Here is a 13,120-nt window from a genome sequence, read left to right as displayed (position 1 = left end):
AGTTTATAATTTTGGTTGTTAAAATAAATATATTAAATATATTAAAAATCATTTATAATCATCTTTTGCATGTCTAATTACATAAAAAGTAAAAAAATAAACATAAAAAGTATGATGGAACAAAATGTCGCATGCGACATGTCACGTGCGACAGTGATTAAAATTAAATAAAAAATAAACTACTTAATATTTTTGAATAAAATAAAAAGCATTATTAAGATACATCAATGCATATCATTTAAAAATTAGTCGCATTAATATATTTCTTCAGGTTTCGCTGAAAAAAGTGTTTGATTTTTTTGCTTTGAAAGCGACTTCTGTTTTTGTCGCATGCGAATGGCTTGATTTTTTGTAATTATCTTGAAAACGAACAATTTCCCAAAAACAACCTTAGCACCAAAATAATGTTTTTTTATATGTTTTTTTTCACTTTGAATGCGTACGAATGTCGCATTCGACATTGGAGAAATGCCCATATATATCATTGTCGAGTTGTTGGAAGGATATATGGAAATGGTCTCCGAGTGCAAAGGGTTAATAGCCCTACAATATGAGAAGTTAGAATGCCTCTCGGGGTTAGAGCTTGAGAGTTTACTTAGATTCCCAAAAGACGCAGACGTATTACAAGATGTCTACTACAAAGAAACGTAAAGGTCTAGCTCCATCTGGCAACACTAAGGGTTAATAGGCCTATGTGAAGGCTTTCAGCCAGCCAGGTTAACCTAACCTAACCTGTGCCAGAGTGATTTGATTGCAATTTGAAACCGAATTCGTATGAACGTGAATTAATCCAGGCCCATTTCAGTGAATAAAGAGAGGATAAAATTCACTAAAAAATTCAAAGACTTAAAATCGAGGTCGACTATCATTTGAGCTACGATTTTCCATATTATTATTCCATATTCCGGGGAGTTTCATTAATTAATTACCTACTTCCCTGAGACGATTATCATGAACCATGGTTTTTTACGGACGATTGCTAAGTGATTATTAATGTACACAAAACCGAAAAATTTTCTCGTTATTTCATTTTTAATCGCTTATAATTTCTTTTTCTGTTAATTCTGATTTTTCTAAATAAATATTTCTGAACACAGTGAGTACAGGACATCTTCCAATAAAATGCTTCACATTTTCTTCTTCGTTCAGATTGCAGAGGCCATGTCGTGCTTCGAAAATAATTGAGATACCTTCAATCCGCATATTTCTTTTATGTAGGTTGATTATCTAAAGGGCCCGCCATCTATCGTTACGGATTTGAACTAGGTATTATTTGTGATTTGACAGAAAATTAGTTTTATTCTTCCGCTGAACGAAAATGGTTGTGTATACGCTCAAAGAATGCTGGGAAATATTGCGACATTACTTTGAAAATCATGGTAAAGTTGCAGAATGTGTACGAAAATTCCGTACGGCAATGGGAAGAAGAAAAGCACCGAATTAAGCGTTAAGTTAACAAGCAAAATTGCCGCATTTGGGGCTCAGAAAACCCGCACGCACTCGAAGAAAAGCCGATGCATTCACAACGAGTCACTGTTTGGTGCGAATTTTGGTCGAGAATCATCATTGGTCCATTTTTCTTCGAAAATGAGCGAGAAGTGGCCGTAATGGAGAGCGTTACCGGGCCATGTTGAAAGAATTTTTGTTCCGAGAAATTGAAAAGGAGGATATTGGTGGCATTTGGTTCCAACAAGATGGCGCTACTTGCCACACAGCGAATGCTACGATCAATCTTTTGCGCACTGTCTTCGAAAATCGCATTATCAGCCGAAATTCTGATATCGTTTGGCCGCCTCGGAGCTGCGATTTGACGCCGTTGGATTATTATATTTGGGGTGCCGTCAAAGACCAGTGTTATACCAACAAACCAGCAACTTTTGATCCACTGAAGACCAACATACGCGATGTCATAGCTGAAATACAGCCGCATACAATCGAAAATGTGTTGAAAAATTGGACCGATCGTATGGGATGGTGCATGGCTAGCCGAGGCAGCCATATGAATGAAGTTGTGTTCCATCATTAACCGGAAGGATTGTACTTCAAAATAAAAAAACAGTTTGGAAAAATATTGAGTAGTTTCTTTTTTATAGCATTTTTAATTCCGTAAAGTTACATGGCGGACCTTGTATATATTTCGCCATAATTAAAGATGATTCAAATTAGCAATTAAACATAAGAACGGGAAATATTGATTTTTTCATGCAGATGTATATTCGGTATCAAAATTATAAACACAACATTTTGCGAAGTTTCGACTATTTATTTATTTTCTAATTTCAAATATTATTTTATAAAATTGTTATTTATTGTTTAGTAAATAGATATTAATCCGGGTTTCAACTTTGCATAAGCTTTCTACAAATGCGACAGATTTTTTTCAACATTTTCCGCTTTTTAATTTACAAAAACAATTTGGGTACGCAGTCCAAATTTTAAGTGTCTTCAAATTCTCGTTGATTTTTGTTGATTTCTGAAGTAAATGCATAAAAACAAAAAAATGCAAAAACCACCAACCGAGCACAAAATTTAATTGGCCCGAAATATTTCTAAAAACTCTCATTATAAAGTTTGACATTTGTATGAAAGAAGAAAATCAAGTAAAATAAACAATTTTTCAAACTTAATTGTTGAAAGGTGAATATTTTATTTTGGGAAGTGACAATAGTCTGAATGCGCCATTAAACTATCTAAACGTATTTAAAAAAGGATTCGGCGGAAAAAAAACCATGCTTCAAAACCAGTCTAAATGCCTTAAAAAAATGTTTTTTGTTGTTTCTCTCTATGCACTCAACTATGTACATATATAACCAACTTTTTGGTCTCGTACCCATTCGTCATCCAACTATACTAGATTTAATATCCATGCACGAAACTTTTAAACAAAAGCAAAATCAAGTATACTATCAACTAATATTTTATTGCTTTGACTTCAGTTTAATGTAAGGACACGCTTATTGAAACTTCCCATCTATTGTATTAATTTTTTTTGTTTCTCAATTCCCTATTTGTTTCTGAACATTACTGTTGTGTAAATACAAACATATGTACATACTTATTCTTCACAGAAACGACAGCATTTATTCTTATACCTATATATATATAGGTATGTTTATGTGCTTATACTTACTTGTATTTCATTGCCTTTTAATACTTCATCGGTTCACCTAAATATCAAGCGCAGCCTTAGAGCTGTAGACAACCACATATTTGCAATGCAAATGACAGCCAATGTTTAGGTTCTCTTGCGATTCCAGGGTGAAGTACTTCTCTTATTGTGCAAAAACAAATTCATACAACTATACACAAACAAACATTGGGTTCTTGTGTACCCTGCATTATTGCTTATATGTACAGTGGTGGACATAAAAACGCGAACAGGTAGTATGAGGTGTGTTCAAAAAGTATCGTGAATTTTGTGTTTTTTCAAATATTATTTATTTATTCATTAATATCTATTTTGTCCCCTTGAAAGTAGTCCCCATGAGATATTATGCACTTGTGCCAACGTTTTTCCCAATTTTCGAAACACTTCAAAAAATATTTTTTTTATCTTGTTCAGCTCCTCCGGTTGGCCAATACAATTTTCTTCATTTCATCAATTTTTTCGTCTGGTGTTGAAGTGATCGGGCACGCTTTTCGTCGTTCACATCTTCTCGGCCTTCTGAGAACATTTTGTACCACCGATAAACGTTGCTTTGGTCCAAAGTAGCTTCTCCGTATGGCACAGCCAACATTCGGAATGCATCTGCACTTAATTTCGTTGTTCACATAAAATTTGATACAGGTTCTTTGATCCATCCTTTTGAATAGGTAAAAATCGAAGACGAGCCGAAACACGTGCAAGCAAAGCAGCTGTCAACAATTAACTGAACATTCAAAATGGCCGAACTCGTCGGCATGAGTGAGAGACATGAGTACCAACATATCGCCACAAAAAAAGTGAAATTCGAATATACGTAACCTGCAAATATTCAAAATTCGCGATACTTTTTGAACACACCTCGTATGTATTAGAAAAAAAGGTATAAGATTCTGGGTGGCTGCTTTTTTATGTTTAAATACAAGAAATATGTGCCACTTGGGAACCTAAGGCATTGAAAAATATATATGCCATTTTTGAGATTTGCTGAATTTGGTTTTTCTTTTTTGCATAAATCTGAAATTGAACAGAAAAGAGTATTTCACCCGAGTCGTATCGTATTAGAGAATTTGTTTACCACGGAATGACAAAAGAAACACAATTTCAGTTGGGCAAAATATTTATTTAACTTTCAGTACTTCTTGGGTAGTGCCAGACTGGTACTTCAACCATTTAACCTACCTGTCCAATGTGTTTCGCTTAAAACGCAAAATGTACGAAGTTCTCATATGTTGAATATTTGTGTGATAAATGGGAAGTAAAGTGAAAAAATTTTGAAAAAGATTTAATATTGTAATTTTAATACTTAGCATAATCATTGTTGAAAATTTAGTAAAGAGTTGTTTAAAGTTAAATATCTTATCGACACTTTTATAAACTTTGTTTTCACTTTTAGTTGTTTTATTTGAAAAAAGTTTAATATTTTTTTTTATTTCTTTCTGGTTTTTGTTCTTTTTTTTTTGTTTCACAACTTGTGGTTCTTGGAACGTTATGTTGGTATAACTCAACGAAATATCAACTAAGCTCTGTTAGCATACGTATGCTGCGTTAGCAAATCGTTTGCAGCACCGCTACTAAGCAGATACTAGGTTGTTCAATAGGTTTTGCGGTTTGATAAGAAAAATACAATTTTATGTTTAGAAATATACTGTATTAATCTTTCTGAACATCAATACACTTGTTTCAACCAAATTCCAATTTATGAAGTCCGTTCCTGAAGTGTACAGACTCTCACTCACCAGCTGCAAGAGACATTTTCACAGCTTTTATGACCTCATCATTTGGTGAAAAACGCTTTCCACGCATGCATTTTTTTAGGTCTGGAAACAGATGGAATTTGCTAGGGGGCCAAATCTGGTGAATACGGTGGAAGCTCCACCAATACGATCTTTAATTCATGGATTTAAGCCATTGTCAAAATGCTCTTGTGGCACGTGTGCAAAATTGTTTTCTTCAGCTGGTCTAAAAGGTTACAATAACATTAAGAATTTATTGTTGCACCAGTTTGCATGAAATTCATAAACTAAATTCCTTTCCCATACCAAAAAACTGATTCTAACATCTTCTCGTCCGATTTCTGGACACGAACTCGTTTCGGAGCCAAAGAACCAGGTTCACAGCACTGCTTAGTCTCTTATTTTGATTTAAGATCATAGTGATATACTCAAGTCTCATCCATTGATGCACAAAATCTACTTTATACTTTCGAAAATGCTCTAAATGTGTTGAGAATGTCGCATTTGAATGTTTTCTTCCATTGCTAGCGAATGCGACACCCATTGTACACACAACTCTGAAACCCAATACCTTAGCCAAAATATTGCTTACACTACCCAATTAGATGCCTAGGGTTTCTGCTAAATCTTTTTCAGTCACTCGTCGATTTTCCAATACGATATCCTGTATTTTTTCTAAAGGGTGTTTTTTTTAGAGGTTAGGTTTTCAAGATGAAATAAAACGTATATAATTTAATGGTATGACCAAGAATTTAGCTTTATTATAAAGATAAGGGTTTGCCATTATGTTTTAAAAATGATTTCGGGCAAGTGGCCGCCGCGGCTGCCTCGAATAAATTCCAGCCGAGAGGCCCAATTTTCGACCACTTTTTGCAGCAATTGGGGCCGTATGTCAGCAATAACGCGCCGAATATTCTCTTCCAAGACGTCAATCGTCTCGGGCTTATCTGCGTAGACAAGCGACTTTACATAGCCCCACAAGAAATAGTCCAGCGGTGTTATATCGCACGATCTTGGAGGCCAAGCCACAGGTCCACGGCGCGAGATAATGCGCTCACCAAAAGTTTCCTTCAATAAATCGATTGTTGCGTTGGCTGTATGGCATGTAGCGCCGTCTTGTTGGAACCAAAGGTCGTCCACATCAACATCGTCCAATTCAGTCACGAAAAAGTCATTAATCATGGCTCTATAGCGCTCTCCATTGACTGTAACATTATGGCCGGCTTCATTTTTAAAGAAATATGGACCAATGGTTCCCTCTGCCCATAGAGCACACCAAACAGTGACTTTTTGAGGATGTAACGGCGTCTCAACAATGGCTTGTGGATTATGTTCAAATGCGACAATTTTGCTTATTGACATTCCCATTCAACCAAAAGTGAGCTTCATCGCTGAACAAAATTTTCTTGTGAAAATCGGGATCGGTGGCCATCTCGTTTTGGGCCCATTCACCGAACGTCCGACGCGCTTGATCAGGTGTAAGTCTATTCATTATGAAATGGCAAACCAAACTGAGCATAAATCAAGTGACAGCTGTCAAAAAGACCATCTACGAAAAAAGTAGTGCCAACTTGAAAACCTAACCTCTAAAAAAAACACCCTTTACGATTTCTGGTGTTGTTGCTGTTTTTGGACATCCTTGACAAGGATCGTCTTCAAGGCTTGTACAGCTACGTTTAAATTCAGCAACCCATCTTTCAATTTTCGTTTATAAATTTCCTTTGCTTTGAAACCTTTCAAAACTAAAAATGCAATCACTGCACAATACGTGTTTTTTTACCATTGTAGAAAATACTGTGGCACGTCGATTCTAAATGGCTTGGAAACGCAGAATGAATTGACAGATTTTAATGAAACTTCACATGCGTTCATATGAAGAGTGTACCAACATTACAAAAAAATGTAGGCTACTAACAACGCCCTTTCTTATCGACCTGGTACGAAGTACTTTCTTCTGTTTCGCTTTACGTATTTGAATATAGCTCGAAAAATTAATGGAATCCCACTGTGAAATTTTCAGAGATTCCTGAGCAAAATGACAAAAAACAAATTATTCTCCAAAAATGTTGAGTAAAAATATTTTTTTTTTTATTAATTGTGTGTATTCTATTCAAAATAAGAAAAAGATAATAATAATAATTTATAAAAATATCACTTTCAAAAACTTTAAGCCGAAAATTTTAAGGACATTGATTAAATCTCAAAATTATTTAAATTGCTTTCAGTTTACATCTTATTACACTCAAGCCTACAAATAAATAAAATATGTATAGGGTGGGCCATGTAAAATTTGCTTTTTGAATCGGCTATAAAAAAAAACTATTCAATATTTTTTCAAATATTTTTTTTTATTTTGAAGATTGAACTTTGTCATTTATGAATAAAAAATAATATCATTCAAATGACTGCCACGACTGACTTTACAGTATTCCATTCGATCAACCCAATTTTTAAGCACATTTTCGATTGTTTGGGCTCCAATTTCATGAATGGCAACTTCGATTTCGTGTTTTAAAACATCAATCGTCTCTGGATGGTTCGCATAGCATTTATCCTTAACGGCTCCCCACAAAAAATAGTCCAACGGGCTTAAATCACAGCTCCGAGGCGGCCAATTGATATTGGTTTTCAAAAACGGTAGCCAAAAGTTCGAGTGTAACTTTGGCAGTGTGACAAGTTGCACCGTCTTGTTGAAACCAAATGTCGTCCATGTCATCCTCTTCAATTTTTGGAAACAACTCGTTGAGCATGTCATGTTAACGCTCGCCATTTACTCTAACCGCGGCTCCTCGCTCATTTTCGAAAAATAATGGCCCGATGATGCCGCCAAACCAAAAACCGCACCAAACAGTGACTCGTTGTGGATGCATTTGCTTCTCTACAGTAACGTGTGGATTTTCTGAGCCCCAAATCTGACAATTTTGCTTATTGACGTAGCCACCGATGTGAAAATCAGAAAAGAAGAAGAAGACTCACCACTTTGGAAATAGGTTTTCAATATTTCCCAATTTTATTCAAGCGTATAGCGTCCCATTTCGTAAATGTCAAACCTTTGAGTAAATTATGGATACATTTGGCATGTCATTTGTGTTACCATTCTCAAAAGAATAGTTGGTTCAAAAAGCAAACGCTATATGGCCCAACCTATAGAATATTTATTTAACGCCTACTGACTATTCAAAACAATTAACATAATAATCTAAAAGCAAATGTAGCACCAACTGCTTTTTGGCGTCCAAATTTGTATATCCGCAACTGTGGCGTATGTGGCTGACGCATAGGTGCCTGCTACTGAATGGTAGGTGTACTTATGTTTTTTGGCGTGCGGGCGTGTCTCTGTTTGTGGTCGTTACGCTTTATGCAATTTTATTCTTGAGGGCGTTTCATCGTTAAACAGTCTTCTTGTGCAATACATATATACTTCAATATTTATGCAACAAATTTTATAATTCTGTCGTTAGCATTTCTCCTTAGTAATTTGAAGATTTTTCGATTGGGCGAGTAATTTTAAGTGGCATCAACCTAAGTACACTTCAATATGATTGTTTTAATGATATGTTATTACTGTTTTCGTTCTTTGTTTTCTTTTTGCAGAATAAAAAACAAAACGTTCATATAAGTCCGTCGTGAAAGAGAAACCTGTAAGTATTACAAAATTATTTCACTTGTAAATATTTATTTATTTATTTATTTAATTCAATTAATAGTCTAAAAAATACAGTATTTCTTACAGACTATGAAAACAGATTAATGCTAAATTAATTAATCAAAGTAAAATTAAACTTATAATTAACTAGCTTCAATTGTAATGAGTAAAAGAAAAAGATAAAATTTCTTATAACTTAAAGAGGAGGATTATTCATTTTAGTAAGTCAAGAAATACAAATTTTCTTACAGACTACATAGAACTAAGAGTATTTATATAGAAGTAATTAACAAAATGAAAGCTTAGGAAACTAAATTAACAAAATATACTAGGTAATTATTTAGAATTCTTACAAAGGAAGAAATTTTTTAATTGCGTATTAAATACATGTTTCGCCCTGGAAAAGTCTACATCCAAAAGGGAGGCGAGATAGTTAATGTCAGACAGCGTTCTAACAAGAGGCGCTTTGGAACTACAATATATAATGTCCTCCTAACGCCAACATGAAAAATTTTGACACGGCGAAAGTTCCTGCAAGGAACATTAAAATGTATTCTTTCTAGAAGAAACGGGCAGTCAATTAGTCCATTAACGAGATCGAAAATAAAAGAAACTGCCTGAAACGTACCTCTGTCACTTAATGGACAGAGACTAATCAAACGACAGCGTGAGACGTATGATGGTTTGGGGTCTGAGAAATTGAGTGAATGTAGCGCGAAACGCACAGAAATTTTTTGAACCCTCTCCACTCGATTTATATGAACTGCATCTAGGTCTCCAGAGGCATAATCTAATTTGGACCGCACAAACGTTGTTGTGAAAGCTAAGATATATATATATATGTACGTAGAATATAGATATATGTACGTGTGTGTGTATCTGTGCAAATGTATTATTTATTTAGACTAAACCTCATCATTACTGTATGCAGATGCTCTCATAATATATTTTGTTAATATAACTCGATAGTCTCTTAATCACTAGCCACATACGAGTGTGATATATATTAGTAGTCAAGAAATTATTATTACTTAATAGTAAAATTAAATTAAAAATTAATTAAGCCAAAAATTATCGAATTCGCACATTTTGTTTAATATAGAACCCGAAAAAAATGGCAGCCAAATTAGAAATATGTCTTTGAATTTCACTCGATTTGCAAAGGAAGGTACGTATAGGCAATTCCCAAGGTAATCCCTGGTAACAATCGCTGTTAATTTGGAATATAGTCAATTAATATCTGCTGCATAATAATTATAGCAAAGCTTGTCAAGTAACACAAGCGTTTATCAGCTGGTTGCTAGGTATACTATGCCATCTAATATTAAAGGCAAATATAAATTTATAACAAAATTTAATTAGAGGATGGGAATGAGTATCAAGAAAAATGTCCGTCAACAGAATTCTTCTTCTTCTTAATTGGCGCGATAACCGCTTACGCGATTTTGGCCGAGTTTAACAAAGCGCGCCAGTCGTTTCTTTCTCGTGCTAACCGGCGCCAATTGGACACACCAAGTGAAGCCAAGTCCTTCTCCACCTGATCTTTCCAACGCAGAGGAGGCCTTCCTCTTCCTCTACTACCACCAGCTGGTACCGCATCGAATACTTTCAAAGCCGGAGCGTTTGTATCCATTCGGACGACATGACCCAGCCAACGAAGCCGCTGGATCTTTATTCGCTGCGCTATGTCTATGTCGTCGTAAAGCTCATACAGCTCATCGTTCCATCGTCTGCGATATTCGCCGTTGCCAACGTGCAAAGGTCCATAAATCTTACGCAGAATCTTTCTCTCGAACACTCCAAGCGTCGCTTCATCGGATGTTGTCATCGTCCAAGCTTCTGCGCCATACGTTAGGACGGGCATGATGAGAGTCTTGTAGAGTGTTAGTTTTGTTCGTCGAGAGAGGACTTTACTACTCAGTTGCCTACTTAGTCCAAAATAGCACTTGTTGGCAAGAGAGATTCTACGTTGGATTTCAAGGCTGACATTGTTATCGGTGTTAATGCTGGTTCCTAAATAGACGAAGTCTTTTACAACCTCAAAATTATAACTGTCAACAGTGACGTGGGTGCCGATACGCGAGTGCGCCGACTGTTTGTTTGAAGACAGGAGGTACTTCGTTTTGTCCTCGTTCACCACCAAACCCATTCGCTTTGCCTCTTTATCCAGTTTGGAGAAGGCAGAACTCACAGCGCGGTTGTTAAGGCCGATGATGTCAATATCATCGGCATACGCCAACAATTGTACGCTCTTATAAAATATTGTGCCTGAGCGATTAAGTTCTGCGGCTCGTACGATGCTCTCCAACATCAGGTTAAAGAAGTCACACGACAGCGAGTCACCCTGTCTGAAACCTCGTTTGGTATCAAACGGCTCGGAGAGGTCCTTCCCAATTCTGACGGTGCTGCTGGTATTGAGCAACGACATCTTACACAGCCGTATTAGTTTTGCAGGGATACCAAATTCAGACATAGCGGCATACAGGTAACTCCTTTCCGTACTGTCGAATGCAGCTTTGAAGTCGACGAAAAGATGGTGTGTGTCGATTCTCCTTTCATAGGTCTTTTCCAAGATTTGGCGTATTGTGAATATTTGGTCGATGGTAGACTTTCCAGGTCTGAAGCCACACTGATAAGGTCCAATCAGTTGGTTGACGGTGGGCTTCAGCCTTTCACACAATACGCTCGCTAGGACCTTATAGGCGATATTTAGAAGACTAATCCCGCGGTAATTGGCACAAATTGCAGGATCGCCCTTCTTATGGATTGGGCAGAGCACACTTAAATTCCAATCGGCAGGCATGCTTTCATCCGACCATATTTTGCATAGGAGCTGATGCATGCACCTTCCCAGCTCCTCGCCGCCATGTTTGAATAGCTCAGCCGGCAGTCCGTCGGCGCCCGCGGCTTTGTTGTTCTTTAGCCGTGATATTGCTATTCTCACCTCGTCATGGTCGGGTAACGGAACGACAATTCCGTCGTCAACGATTGGGGTATCGGGATCTTCACATTCTCTATGACATGCGCAGCTGTCCCCGTTTAACAGGTTCGAGAAGTGTTCCCTCCATAATTTAAGATTGCTCTGTACGTCAGTCACCAGATCGCCGTCTTTGTTCTTACAGGAAAACGCCCCGGTCTTAAAACCTTCTGTAAGCCGCCGAACTTTCTGGTAGAATTTTCGGGCGTTGTTCCTATTGGCCAGCATCTCAAGCTCCTCGCACTCACGTATTTCGGCCTCTCGTTTCTTCTGTCGGATAATACGTCTCTCTTCCTTTTTCAGCTCTCTGTAGCGATCCCACATGGCTCGCGTTGCGCCCGATCGCAGCGTGGCTCTATAGGCGGCATCCTTTCTTTCTGCGGCAGCATGACATTCCTCGTCGTACCAATTGTTTTTTCGGGCTCGCCGGAATCCGATTTCTTCTTCGGCGGCGGTACGTAGGGAGCGAGAAATGTTGCTCCATTGCTCGCGCATGCCGGTTTGTTGGGCAGTGCTCTCCGAGAGCAGGAGTGAGAGTCGAGTGGCGAATCTTCTGGCTGTCTGTTGTGATTGCAGCTTTTCGATGTCGAACATTCTTTGCGCAGGTAGATGTACGTTTTTTGCTGCACAGAGGCGGGTGCGCAGTTTGGCTGCAACAAGGTAATGATCCGAGTCGATGTTGGGTCCTCGGATCGTACGTACATCTAATACACTAGAAGCGTGTCTTCCATCTATCACAACATGATCGATCTGGTTTCGCGTTTTTCGATCAGGACACAGCCAGGTAGCTTGGTGGATTTTTTTATGCTGGAATCTGGTGCTGCAGACTTCCATGTTTCGGGCCCCGGCGAAGTCGATCAGCCTCTGTCCGTTACCGGATGTTTCGTTGTGCAGGCTGAATTTTCCGACTGTGGGACCAAAAATTCCCTCCTTGCCCACCCTGGCGTTGAAGTCGCCAAGCACGATTTTTATGTCGTGGCGGGGGCAGCGCTCATAGGACCGTTCCAAGCGCTCATAGAAGGAGTCTTTGGTCTCATCGTCCTTCTCTTCCGTCGGGGCGTGGGCGCAAATTAGCGATATGTTAAAAAAACGCGCTTTGATGCGGATTGTTGCGAGACGCTCGTCCACCGGAGTGAACGACAGTACTTGGCGACGAAGTCTCTCTCCCACAACAAATCCGACACCGAATTTGCGCTCCTTTACATGGCAGCTGTAGTAGACGTCGCAAGGTCCTATGTTTTTCTTACCTTGCCCCGTCCATCGCATCTCTTGGATGGCAGTGATGTCAGCCTTTACTCTCACGAGGACATCAACCAGCCGGGCAGAGGCACCTTCCCCATTAAGGGACCGGACATTCCAGGTGCATGCCCTCAAATCATATTCCTTATTTCGTTTGCAGGGGTCGTCATCAGTAAAGGCAGTTCTCATCCGAGGCTTTGCAGTTCTTTTCATTGGGGGGGATTTTTAAGTGGCGGGTCCCAAACCCAGCGCACAACCAGCTATCCTGGAATGTTTCGCCTTCTCACGTTAGCTCAGAATTAACAAAACTTTATAAACTTATTTGTGCATGGCGTTCTTAACTATCTTTTAAGGCACCTTTCTGGTCTAGAGACGTGAAA

At 38.1% G+C, this 13,120-nt stretch overlaps 1 protein-coding gene across 2 annotated transcripts in view; it reads left to right on the top strand.

Annotated features, from left to right (window-relative positions):
* The window catches only part of LOC128868970 (protein sarah), a 130,456-nt gene that overhangs the window by 58,009 nt on the left and 59,327 nt on the right, over positions 1-13,120 (top strand). For both annotated transcript variants that reach the window (XR_008455191.1, XM_054111611.1), the window contains exon 2: positions 8,473-8,519. The gene's annotated coding sequence lies outside the window, so the exon portion shown is untranslated. The remainder of the gene's footprint in view (positions 1-8,472; positions 8,520-13,120) is intronic.

This window comes from Anastrepha ludens, chromosome 2 (assembly GCF_028408465.1).
Source record: "Anastrepha ludens isolate Willacy chromosome 2, idAnaLude1.1, whole genome shotgun sequence".
Lineage (NCBI taxonomy): Eukaryota > Metazoa > Arthropoda > Insecta > Diptera > Tephritidae > Anastrepha > Anastrepha ludens.
This window is presented reverse-complemented; position numbering and strand designations above follow the sequence as displayed.